The sequence below is a fragment of the Apteryx rowi genome, unplaced genomic scaffold (genome assembly GCF_003343035.1).
Source record: "Apteryx rowi isolate R43461 unplaced genomic scaffold, aptRow1 scaffold_71, whole genome shotgun sequence".
In the NCBI taxonomy this organism is placed as follows: Eukaryota; Metazoa; Chordata; class Aves; order Apterygiformes; family Apterygidae; genus Apteryx; species Apteryx rowi.
In genome coordinates, this window is record NW_020450994.1 from 2,263,198 (window position 1) to 2,275,229 (window position 12,032).

Here is a 12,032-nt window from a genome sequence, read left to right on the forward strand (position 1 = left end):
TCCTTAAAGTAAAATCTACACTTGAGCATTGTATCTCTAGGGGCAAGAGAATATTTCAGAGTTGAGCATCACATAATTTCCAAATTGTCAACCCAAATTTTAAAAGTTTATAACCAGTAAAAATTATATTAAATTTAATAATTGTCACTGGACTAGTTCAAGGAAAACATAAGTAAACAACGGAATTACCAATAATTATTCTGAAACAAAATCCACATTCCCACCTAGCTCCTTCACACATTTGGGACTGCCAAATGACTTGATTATTTACTTTTACTAGATAGCATTTACTGATTCCAGTCAAATCAGTAAAAAGCAAAGAACTCAGTTGTGCAGGCAAACAAGGGGAAGCAAATGAATAATATGAGTTGAAAACATTATCTACATTTATAGCATCCATATTTTGGCAATGAGTATCGATCAGCAATATCAGAGTGCCTTTAACAATGAGAGTCAATTGTAATCAATTGCTTGAAGCATGAAATTTTGAAATCAGGCATTTATTACTCAGCTGAAGTACACTAATCATGAAGTCAATTATCATTACTATAATATGCTTAAAGCCAAAAGTAAATGTGATTATGAAATTATGCCAAAGGATTACATGATATTTCAAGTAAGATTCAATTCAATTAAAGGAAACTAAGATGTAACTTCATATTCAGATCTCTTAGACTAAAGACTCAAATGAATAATTAGATAAGATGGTAATTGCTTAAAATCTCAAGACAACACCCTGTCAAACAACTAGCAATGCCTCTCAGTGCTTCTTCAAGGAAATCTTGCCCTAGGACTAATGCCAGGATTAAGAACATAATGTCATATAACAATTACTGCTCAAGGCTATGGAGTAGTCCTATTTACAGGTATAACTGAACATTGGTACATTGTAAATGCTGGATTAAAATAACTCCATCCAGATGATTACAGATCATTACAATAACATTATGGAATGAGACCAAGATAGTGTTGCACACACTGCATTTGTTGGTTACACAGGCTGGTTTTATTGAACAAAGACTGGACCTTTAATTTTTTCAGTATTCAGAAAAACATATTTTTGCAAGAGCACATATTTATTCCTCTTGAAACTCGGGGGATTGCTTGTGGTATCTGCAGCAAAAAGCATTGATTTTTCTGGTTTCTCCAGCACTGGGTCAGCTGGGTGGACTCCATCTGTATGCCAGCTCTCTGAGGGATCTCTTTCAGGCCGTTCAGAGGAAGAGTAGAGAAGCTGTTGGAAAAGAAGAGGTCCTGGTCACTCTGATCTTCAGAAAAGCTGATTCTTTCCCAAAGTTTTTTATAATTGGGATATTTTACTTAAGTGTTGCAGCCCAAAGAGCTCCTGTCTTCAAAGGATGTTTTGGAGAAGCACATCCTGCAGCCATGGAGTTCAGTCCCTGCTCCACAGTCTGCCTGAGAAGAAACTTTGGTTTCAGACAAGGCCGGGTGCTCGAGCCAAGCTCAAGCTCTTGCAAAGTCCACTTTCTTTTATTCCAGCTCTTCCTGCAATCCTGAAGACTAACAAACTAGAGCATAGGAGATAACCTGCCTTAGTAGTTCTTGCCCAGACGCAATCGTCTTCTTGTATCTGATAAATTCTTCCATCTTCCCTTCAAATGTAGGAAGATTGTATTCTCACTTTGTTAAACAAGTCTCATGTTCATTTTTAAGTATCATAACTATAAATAGAATACCCTACATAGACTGAAAATTCTKTTTGAAAAGTCTGTATGCCTAGAAAATTTTGAACATGTAATGCAAATGAGTATGATTTCTAACTAACAGCATCTTCCACCATTGCTTCTCTCAGGAGTGATGCAAACAGATATTTTGATATGTTTGTTTGTATTAGCAGCTAAATAATAACTCTTACCCAGCAAAAATGCCACATAGTTAAAAGCTGTAAAAAAAGTTAGCTCTGCATTCTTTCAGAGTTTTTAGCTTTCTTACAAAGAATAATTGTAATTTTCAATCTTTGGAGAAACTATATAACTCTTTTTTCACTTTTTAGAGGTTTCTTTTTCAGAATGAGAAAAAACTCTCAGTGTATGCATGTCTGATTAAAAGTCTGAGTAATCTTTTAGGAAATCTCCTGTATATATTTGCTTCTTTCAAGTCCTTAGCAAATGTATAAGTTTTAAGCATGGCACCAAACTTGCTGATTTGTGCGAAAATAAGGAAATACTCTCCAATACTAAGTTTCAGGATTTGTTTACTGTCAGCAGTAACAATAAATTCATGATTTCAGCCTTCCTGAGAGAGTCATAAATACCTTTTGTCAATGCACAGTTCTAGCATTTGCAACATAACATTACACTCATGGTAGTATTAAAAAGTTCAAATTGCATTATCCTCAGGAAGCTTTAAAGCAGCTCTTGGATCGCATTAAGATATCAGTTTTGGCATCAAACAAAAGATCAATGGTTGGTCGTTCCCCCGTGGACGACTATTTACTAAGCTGGTTTTCTGAATAACACACAGAAACAATAGAAGATGCCGCTTACAGAACATAATTGCAGCAGTTCAGCAAAGCTAATGGAAATAAATGTCAGTGTTCTTTGTTTGATTAAAATATTTTCTGGTTAAACCAAGCAAGGACATCCATGCATGCACAAGGAACAGATCTGTGGGGAGAAGATGTGGCTGTGACACTGAAGCCCAGCAATGAGACTGTAACGGTTGTTGCTGGTGCTCTGTGTGTGCCTGCACAGCTATGACTAGCTGTCAAAAAGCAGCATGTAATCCCGGGAGAGGCTGAGTCCTCATCTGAAACTGAAGAAAAACATGCTGAGAATATGTATACACGTGATTCTAGCCGCAATATTTGTGAGATAGCTTCTACATATCATATCAGATTTTTTCCTGAGTACAGAATGTAGCCCCCTCTTCCTCATATTATAACCCCAAAATATTACAAGGCKGATAAATTAATCCCTGTCAGCTGTGACAAAATATGCCATAAAACTTACTGAGTCATAGGTAGCACTCCTCCCTTCAAATTAAACAAAAGTTAGGCCTGAACTTGAGTTTAAATGCTCAATTTCAGATTTTTTTTTATTGTTCCCAGACTCATTGTATTCTAAAGAAGGAATTGCAAAGAAATCAGTAAAGCATGTTGCGAAAGATCAGAAACATGCGATAAAGTGTGAGAACTGGGATGGAATAATTTTAATGAAAATCATGCTTTTCTATCATTGTTATTCAGAGGAACAACTAAAAGGACATAAAATTAATCCTCTCTGCCAAAATTAAGCAATGAATCTTCCTAGGGGAAATCCTCAGTGGAAGAATATACAAGCAGAAAAGCACAGTGTATTTGAGGTGGCTTCTCTAACTTCTCCATATGTGAAGCTGTCACATAAAGTTTTATGGGCCTCTTTTGAGACGCTATAAGGAAGTTTTTGTTAAGTGTATTGGAGATAATCTGAAGTCTTAAAAGGGCTTTCTTAATACAGTGAACATCAGTGCCCTCCATGCTACCATAAGTGTGTTGTAGAAACACAGCAGATTCTCTTTCTCTGTTTATACATAAAAAAGCTGTATTTTCACATGTAGAGTGACCATGGCCCTCTTCAGACTGTGTATATTTTTTTCAGCATCTAATACAGATAAATAGCCTCTTCATGGAAAGGGCAGGCCATTACATTGTACAGGAAAAGTGTAGAAGCTCCTGCAACTTATAAAGCTTTTCTGGATACTTAGTGAGGTTTCTCCACTCTTGATGGAACAGATAGATAGGAATTYCTGCCACTCTTACAGCTCCTTCCTCCCAAGTTCTTTTGTTATCTCCTGTTAAATTCAGTCCTTGACAAAGTTTGAAACAAACTGAAATCTCTCTTCTCAGGTAGCAGTCTTCCGGAGGGTTAGGAGTTCATGAGTTCACTACTATTGCAGCAAAAACTCAAGTCCCCTTTTTCCTTAATGTTAAAAATATGCAGAAGAAAAAAAAAATACCAAAAGGCAAAATACAAAGCTTGCTGACGCCTTTTAGGTTAAAAAAAAAACAAAGACGGCATAGACATGTTCATTATTGAGACTGCGGCCTCTCAGTCTGCCAAACCAGTGTTTATAAAAAGATCTTCTACACCCATGTAAAAAGTTCTTCTCTGGTTCACCTTCCCCAGGCCATGGCTAGATAGGGAAAAAACAGTCATGAGTAAGGAAAAGACCCTTTAAATAGCCATTACCCCCTGCAAATGGGGTCAATAAAGCAATAGCTTACACAGCATCAACCAGTAAAAAGCTTTGGTAAGAAGTCAAGCCATAACCACACAACAGGCTCCATCCCCTATTTGAATTTCTAGCCCAACCACATCTCTCCCACAGGGACAACAACCGGCAGGAGTGCTGTCCTGGCAGGGTCAGCCCTGAGTCACCCTCAAGCCTGCGTGCTCCCAAGCACCGAACGCCCGCTTGTGCTTGGAGCTCACTAGATGCAGCTTAGTATCACCTGAAAGGAGCCCAGTTCACGGACTCCAAGACTCCTCCACAATGCCAACCAAAGCACAGTGAGTGGGGACAACTAGGAAATTTGCTTGAAAAGCATACTTTCGCACTAAAATGCTAATGGAGAGGCACCCTTTGTGCCTAGAGACACTGTAGTCTTTCACTGTAGTCATTTCATTTGGTACCAGTACCACATTCAGGGTGACAATATATAAAAGATGGGTACCAGCAGCTGTTTTTCCTGCAAAGTACTCTCTCTTAGAGGCTCAGACCTTGCCTAATGGGTGAGAGACCTAGGTGGTATTTAGCTGCTCATTTACTAGCCCCTGGAAATGACAGGGCTTCACAGTCAACCAGCTGAGACTGAAGTGCTTCTGAGCACATGTGAAAGCTTATTTCTGAGCGTACCAGGAGATACAATACAAAATAAATCCTGGCTCACACATCACAGAAAAGCAGACAGTCTGAGCTGGAAGGTGCTGCCCCACATGGTATTAACTATCACCACCGGTAAGAAAGAGGACAGCCAAAATATACCTTTATTTCTGACAATACATCTCAAAGAACTTAACTTCTTTTTGGTAGTTCTCAGTTAACTCAGCAGAGGGTGGCCAGCAGGAATGTGAGATAGTGAATCCTACACAGAAATAAAACCTATCAAAGGTGGGCTTTAAAAAAAGGACTGCAAACAGAAAGTGACACCAAAGAAGAGTCTGTGCTCACACCTAGTCCAGAATTGCCCACAGTCCAGAATTAAATGTAGGAAGGTAGGTAGCCATTTTATTTTAAAAACAAGACTGAGAATCAAAAATCTTGAAAAGAGACTCAGTGCAGAAAAGCCTGGACTGCCCCAGGTGAAACAAGACGAGCACTGCAGGGGTCTGTGGCATGGCTACTGGAAAGGAGGGACAGAGCAGCAAACCTGGAGCCTGTCCAACAGTGACTGGACAACATTTTGGGGTAGGAACCCCCCTTCACCYGTGTGCTGCCCGAAGGAGGCCGTCTCAGCTGTGCTGGCCAGGAATGGGCAGGCTCCTCCTCATTGCCAGGAGTGTTTGAAACATAGTGGGACAGGAGCAAGACTTGGAGGTGCCACAGCAGGCCCAGAGGGGAACGAAGGGGCAGGATCATCACATTACACAATCAGACTTTTATATATCCACAGTGCCCAAACCACACCATCCTTTAAAAGAGGATGACCTTCCAGGAGGAAAGCAACCAAAGGTATGGTCTTTAAAGGAAGCCAATTTACTTCACAAGCTTAAAAGAAGACTGTACTGCAGCCTTTGGGCAGAAGTCCGACTGCTGCAAAACAGCAAAACAGCTGAAATGCATTTCATTGTAAGTAAACAAAACCACAAACCTAAGCATTCAAAATAAATTTTGAGAACATAAAATAAACCTTTGCCAACAATCTGGTGCCTATTTAGATGACAGTCTTGGGCTGCTGATATTTTAAAGAGAAAGTTTTCACAATATACAGTGATATAATACAAACACCACAATAAGCTCTGCTTTAATTAGGAACTCTGAGCTTAGTCCCAAAGAAAAAAGAAAGTCACGTTGTGCTTGAACAGAGAAGCAGAGGAGAAAAGCAGAGGAGGAATTCCTGGCCCAGGGAATTTGCTCCTTTTAGCAWGAGATGCATAAATTGCATGGATAATCCTTCTTGGATTTGGTGACTTGATCACTTTGGTGACTTGAATGGAAATGTCCTTCTTATCTCCAGGGACAATCTTGACACCATTTCCTTGTGCACGATCTTTGATATTTTTGTGTGATTCCTAAAAATCTCCCAGCTGCCTGCAGCATCTGTCTCCTCTGGATATTGCTCACCTCCAAGAGAAACACATCTGCCTTAACTATCCGGTTTAAAAACATTTATACCCTGCTCCTGCACTCATGTCCCAGAGTCTCCTTTCTCTGTTTTGCTGCCCTTACAGGCACAGGCACTGTGCAATGTGCCTGGAGCTGCACCGTTGTTCCTGGACAGGAACATGCGTGGTGTGAAAGTGCTCCATGGTGAAAAGGGGGAATAATTTTAATTCCCTGAAAGAGGAAAATGTGAAATCCACTGTGACTCAAAATGCTTCTTTGGTAACAAATCCAGCTGATATAAACTGCTCTGGAGCAAATGACCAAAGCCTTCACAAGAGCTGCCTCTGCAGTGGACAAGTACACAGGGAGCTATAATATCCCTTTGTTTTCCCATTCCTTTCTCAACCTATTCAGCCCCAGCATCAGGCAGAGAAACGTACTTACTCAGTCCTGTCCCCTCCCCAAAAGATCAAGGAGGGCTGCAATTACCTCCATGCAAACCTTTTGGGTTCAAAATGTTTACGGTTCAAAAGGTGCTGTGGAAAGGCACGTAGCAAAGCACATCCCACCATACTTTTCCAGGGAATTTAAAACATTTGCTTGTAAATATATCTGAATTTTGTTACTCAAGCTGCATTTACAGCAGAAACACAAAAAAGCAGCACACCTTCCACTTTCCCTTTCCACGGGTCCTTATCCACTGCTGTCTGGTCAGGCAAATATCTCCCCATGGGTTCATATAATGCCTTAGTGTCTGGCTTCTCAGAGATGGACAGCAGTCTGTCCACTTCCCTCTGCTACCCCACAGCAAGGTTTTCTCCCTCATTGTACAAAAGATGATTGTTCAAATACATACTCTCAGTCCCTTTGCAGTACTTTGACCCTTTCATGTGATTTAAGGAGATGGGGGGAAAGGTGAGCATCTCAGTGAAGTTGTTTAAATACTGCTCAGATGGGGGAAAGCTTAGTTTTGTTGTTGTTTTTTAAACGGGAACAGCATTGGTAACAACTCAAAGAAGGATTGAGAAGCAAAGCATCATTTGAACAAAAAACAAAGATTAATGGATTATCTATTAAAAAAGAACAATTCATGGAGCTGTGGGAATAACACAGCAAAGCAAAACTTTAAGTTAAATATCTGTGGGTTGTCTCTCAGGCTGGTCAGTCTTGGAAAGCAATAAACAAAGATTTTGGTCAATGCCCAAGAAAAACTTTACAAGGTTTTATTGCCACATTTTCAAAATGGGGGAATCTCTGCTGAGATTAAGAGGACAAAGACAGAATTTACCTCTGTTCTGACTCTGATTCAGTTTGGCAGTGTAAAAAAAAAAGGCGTAATGAGAGGCAAGGATATTTAACTGACAGAGCCCACATGCATGCCTACTGTTTTTCTTCTCCGAGAGACGTCATAGTGATTATGATGCTGTTCAGGAGAACCTTTGGCTTGTATTGGTTTGGAAACAGAAATTCTTTGCATATCATAGGCATTAACTAGYCTGGCTAAGAATTACTCAACGTTAACCCTGACCTATAAGGATTGGAAACAATTATCCCCTGATACCAAGAGCTTTTTCATTCAATAAAAAAAAAAGTTATTTTTCACCCTGAACCACATTAAAAAAAAAAAAATGCTTTCCCAACCAGCCTAAATGCAAAAATGAACATTTACCCTAAAAGTAATTTGTTTAAACTGATGCAACATCATTTCTCATAATATATTTGGACTTATTTCAATGATTGTTGGAGAAAAACAACGCATCTTGGAGTTCAGAGCGCCTAGGGGCTGCCACAGCGAGTTTGCGCCATCCCCTTGCTGTACTCGGAGAGCATTGCCTCATTGGTGTGAGGTACAGCTGCGACGCTGGAGGGTYGAACACGCAGAGCTGGGCTTGGCTGCAGCCCTTGCTGCCCCCACCGCAATGCAGATGTACACTCTTCCCCCCTTGTAGTAAATGCTTGAGCCACAGCCAGCATCAGGGAGTTCCCCTCTTCAACGGGAATCGTTCACAGTGTCTCTCTGGCCTAGTTAAGAAAGTGAGGAATCCAGGATTTAAGTATCTCAATGTAAGAGATTAGCACTAGAAGAGCTTGGTTTGCAGAAACAGGAGTTTCGGATAGCAATTTGAAGCAATGATACAAGGTGCAATATGAGGAAAGAGCCTCTATTCACTTCTTTCCCAAAAATGCTTATTCATATCCTCATGTAAAAGTGCCTGAAGCACATCTCTTGGGTATTTAAAAATGAACATTTTTTTCTCCACCAACTGAAAGTGATAAAAATTTCCTATAATTTAAATTGTGTAATTCCTATAATTTAAAAAGTGTAATAAGAGCATGACACATGGTATTTCTGGTAAGAAATGGGTGTTTTGTTTTCCTGCTCAAACCACAGGATCTCATTCTGAGCTAAGGATGTCGGTAAGGTTCATTAAATGGCAGGTGTCACTCCCCAGGGGATGTGTTGGATGGGAGACCATGGGGTCACACCTGGGAGGGGGCATGGGAGACATGAACACTTGGACAGCTGGGGCTGAAACCATGGGCAGGGTTGCAGAAAGGCTCAGTTTATTAAACCAAGGATCTGAGTTTATTTCTAAGAAGGATCGAGAAAGGTTTTTAAGCTAGGCTGGAGGATTTTCTAGCCTGTAAAGGAGGGTTTCTTAGCTTTCTGGGGAAAAATGGTTGAACTGAGGAACAGAGGAGGAGGAAGGAAGTTGGGTTGCAGGAAGCTGCAGAGACTTAGAGAGATAAGTTTCTGAGCCAGAAGGGAAACGTGCAGAAACTTTGCCTGGAAACTCCAGGGAAAGGCAAGACAGTGGTGGCAAGTGGTGGCACAGTTGCCAAGCATGTTAGCTGAGCACCATGAGCAGAGCTGCACTCTTCAAGATGTGCTGCCTGTGTTGCAACGAGTGGAGCAGTGACTTTTCTCCTGCAGGCTGGGACAGACAAGTTTGGGTTTAGTCWCAAAGGATTTGGAGGGACGAAGAAGGAAGGATATTTTCATTCTGTTTATCATTGCCAAGAAAATCTTTGAATAAATGAGAAATCATTATTTGTTTGATATCAGACCAGACTGCATCCAGATTCTTCCTCAGTTGGAGCTCAGTTGTATTTTATTTCACTTGTCTAACGATCCTGGCCCTATCTCTGAGGGATGAGTTTGCATTTTGGGTAAGTGCATGATAAGTAGTAGGATGGGACCCCTCAACATTTCCCTGAGCAGTGCATGTAGCTGGTACCACAGGGCTGTTTTGGAGGGGGTGGAGTTGTGGGAGAGAGGGAAAATATTACATTTTTCATGATACTTAACACACTGACTCAAAGACCATTGGGGTCTCATTTTGGCTTCATTTTTCAATTCAGCCCATAATTAATTTCTTGCCCCTTTTTCTAAAAGTCATGGGTGGGCGATCCCATTCTGCACAGAGCAGACGGCTCTGGGATATTGCTCAGACTCGTACTACCGCTCGAATTTCTTAAGTTAGAACTGAACAAACTAYATTATAAAAAGCAAAGCCAAGCTTTATTTTTTTGAGGACTTCCCTGTGTAGGTCCATCCTGCCACTGTCCCACCTTCTCTTCACTTCAGAGAGAGAAAAAAACACTCAGACCAGGGCAGTTAGCAGAAGTAAAGGCATTCGGCTCCTGGCTCCCTGTCCTGCAGGGAGCCCGTGCTGGCCCGCACAACGCCTGGGCAGAAGCCAGAAGATGCCGGCCTGATCCCTTTCTTGTGCGGCTTGTTTTGCTTCCTCCGGAGCAATGCCTTTGCCAGCTATTGGGCCTGTTCTCTGGGCTGGAAAACAAGAATTTGGTTTTAGTCTGGATTTTCTGGATTCTTCACCTTTTCTGTATCTGACTTCAACTTGCCAGCCAGTTTAATTGCAGGTTTTCTACAGTTGTGGATATATCAGGTCCCCTTAAATTCTTTCACCACCTAAAACAGTTGGTCTACAAACTGTGGGTAGATATGGGACCCTCTGCCCTTCCAGCTCACGACCTCAGAGGCCATTTTCCTGGTATCACTGCTGCTTGGGGGGGATCAAGAAGCAAGAGCTGCCCTGGAAGGTCAGCCCCAGAAGGGAACCAGGCTGGAGCACAGCATGGCACAGAGGCGCATCGCCTGTGAGGCACAGCTCACAGATAAGGTGCAGAGATAAAAATAGTTCCTGGACAGAAAGCACTAATCAATCAATCATCAATAACACTCCCTACGCAGTATGATGAGGATGACTGTATTTGCCTCAGTGGACCAATGCAGGACTTCTGCATGCATGGCTGAAAGGACAACCTGTTGAGTTAGCAAGTTGTTACTATGGCTCTACTATTGGTATAGTAAAAGCTAAACAGAGATGTAAAAAGAACGATGGGACACTGCTCACTTTCCTCAGTCAGATGGGCAAAACCAAATTCTTGTCTTCATAGCACCAGAGGGAGGAAGCTTGTTTTCCACAATAGCAATATTTCTTTTAACATTTTTACAGCTCTTTACAGTAGAAAACACCTGTGGTCCAGAGAGCACTGAAGTCACTCAGCAAGGACTGGAAACATGGGCCTTTCAGTAAGCTTTCAGGACATTTGGGATCTTTCTTTTCTAAGAAAAAATTTACAAAGTTTCTAAATTCTAAAATTTATCATCTTAATATTAATCCAAATTCATAGCCTTTAGCAAAAACAATAGCTGGGAAAGCCAAGCTGAAAGAGTTTTCATCAAGCCCTGCTCGAGCTGAAAGGCAAAGTGAGATAGCCCAGGCGGCGGTGCCATCTAGCTGCTGCAGTGCCTCCAGGTGCTGCTCTTCATTGTGGTGGTGCCGTCATGTTGTTCGGCCCTTCCTAAAACAATTCAAGTTATTATTCCTGCCTCTGGAAAACAGGTTTGTTTTTACGCAAGGCACGGGATAAAAGGCTGGTGCTTTCACACCAGTTGTGTTTTATTATACTTTTGAACTGTCGTTCTTTTACTCATCCTGTTTGCCTACTACTCTTTAAAATCAGAAGCTGCTCTGATTGCTTTTGTTCTGCTCTTTCCACCAGTACTGGAAATACTACCTGCATGCCTACACACCTTCAGCCAGTTTTCCCCTCCCTTCGACCTTTGGCCTTCCCAGTAATAAATATAATTATTTATTTCACAAAAAAAGACACAGTGCTCCTGTGCGGTAGCTTCCAGCACCTTTAGAAAAATAGATGGACAGGCCCATTCCTCAAACAATCCAGCTAGTCCTGGATTCCACACAGAGCATAATTGCACCGTTATGCCTTTGTCCTCTCTGATGTCCCAAGAATTTGACAATAAGGAATGCATTATCTATAAACTTTTGATATTTCTCYACCACTATTCAAAAAGAATATGTGAAATACTTTAGGTGCTAAGCAAGTCTTTTAATGCAGATGAGGACTGTTATTTGCAAGGGTTTCAGCAATTCTAAAGAGGATTTCATTCTGAAAGTGTTCACCTCTTAGCAGGCTCCATAAGCCACGGAAGATCTCCTGCACGCTCACATCATCCAGAGATCCAGGCTCAGCACTAAAGCCATCCAACACCTGTGCAAACACAGCTAGTATTGCACAGGCAAAGTGCCCTGCCATAACATCCACTMTGCTGGGCTTCATGCAGAGGACACACATCTTTCCCAGGGGATCCAATGCAGCAGTGGTCAGTGATGACAGTGTATCTACTTGGTGAACAAACTAGCATGAAGTGATGTCAGATAGGTCTCAGCAGCAGCAGGGCATGTCCTAAATTGTGCCATGTGACTCATTTGTCC

General features: G+C 41.4%; 1 long non-coding RNA gene across 3 annotated transcripts in view; it reads right to left on the reverse strand.

Annotated features, from left to right (window-relative positions):
- Positions 1-490: 490 nt before the first annotated feature.
- Positions 491-12,032, reverse strand: part of LOC112976241 — a 55,440-nt gene continuing 43,898 nt past the window's right edge. For all 3 annotated transcript variants that reach the window (XR_003256971.1, XR_003256972.1, XR_003256970.1), the window contains one exon: positions 491-4,134. This is a non-coding gene — a long non-coding RNA (uncharacterized LOC112976241). The remainder of the gene's footprint in view (positions 4,135-12,032) is intronic.